The sequence below is a fragment of the Monopterus albus genome, unplaced genomic scaffold (assembly GCF_001952655.1).
Source record: "Monopterus albus unplaced genomic scaffold, M_albus_1.0 scaffold134.1, whole genome shotgun sequence".
NCBI lineage: Eukaryota > Metazoa > Chordata > Actinopteri > Synbranchiformes > Synbranchidae > Monopterus > Monopterus albus.
The window spans coordinates 1,874,012-1,875,391 of record NW_018128014.1 but is presented as its reverse complement, the minus strand read 5'-3'; positions in this window follow the sequence as shown (position 1 = coordinate 1,875,391).

The following is a 1,380-nucleotide window of genomic DNA, read 5'->3' as shown; positions in this document are numbered from 1 at the left end:
CATTAATCAAAATACTTTTTTAAGATTTACCCAACACTGATGTAATAATATAAGAATTGAATTTTAATTTTCATGTAGGTGCATTGATGGGAATATGTGTGCCATCAATGCATCCAAGCGCATTAGGAAATCCTGAAGGGGATTCTAATTATTAGTTTATTTCCAGAGGTCACAGCAAGATGTTATTAACTGATCATCATTTTTCAGATTAGCCTTACTGAAACGAATTCAATACCACTAACCTGCAATCCTGTGAAACTCCTCTTTAATGGCTCTGAGGGGTTTGTGCCCAGGAAACACAACAAAAATTCACAGAAAGCGCTTGAGGGTGAGGCACACTTTCCGAACTATTCTACATACTGTGGCCTTACTAATGTGCTCTGCATCCCCGATGTTATAATGAAAACTGCCGTTTGCAACAAATCGTAATGCAACACAAAGCATCTGCTCGGATGTAAGAGCACGGCCACGATGGGTGATGTGTCTGATGTATGGGTGGATAAGATTATTGATATATGTTATGGACTCTCTAGAAAAACGGTACCGCTCAAATAAAAATACATGTGGATATGACAAAAAATCAACTCGTGGCCTCAATATCCTCTCCCGACGTAAATGCAATTCCCTGCGAATTACTACAGCGTCCTCATCTACAGGATCCTCTATGAATGGACACGCCATTTTGGTCTCTGCGTGACGGAAACGTGTGCAATCTATGAATGTACTGAAAGATTAAATGAGGTATTAAACACCTTTCACTTTAAAAAGGGGCGGAGACCCGGAGGAAACTCTGAGTTTCCCGAACAAAACCTGCTCGCCAGCAGGTTAGGTTCACAGAGTAATTTGCCATAGTAACTGACTCTGAGTTTAGATTACCTCTCTTTGTGAAACGGGTTTAACTAACCCCGCTTCACGGGTTTAAGTTACCTCCGTTTCTGAAACCGAAAACTCCGAGTTGCCCTCATTTCGGGGTTAACAAACTCTGAGTTTCGACAAAACCGCCTTCTTGAAATAGGCCCCTGCTCTCTTGCCGTGCTTGCGTCTATGTCTCCAGATCGCTGTCCTCGGGTCAGCCTGCTCACTCGAGGTTGGTGCTTCAGGGCCTTCCTGGAGGTGATGGTGGTTGCCACGGGAGCAGCAACGGTCACCCCAATTAACTTCATGTCCTTTTTTTGCACTTCCATATATCTCCTTTTTGGCCTTCCTCTTGACCTCTTGCCTGGCAGCTCCATCTCCAACATCCTTCTACCAATATAACCACTATCCCTCCTCTGCACATGTCCAAACCATCTCAATCTGGCCTCTCTGACCTTGTCCCCAAAACAGCCGACCTGAGCTGTCCCTCTGATGTGCTCATTCCTAATCCTGTCCATCCTGGTC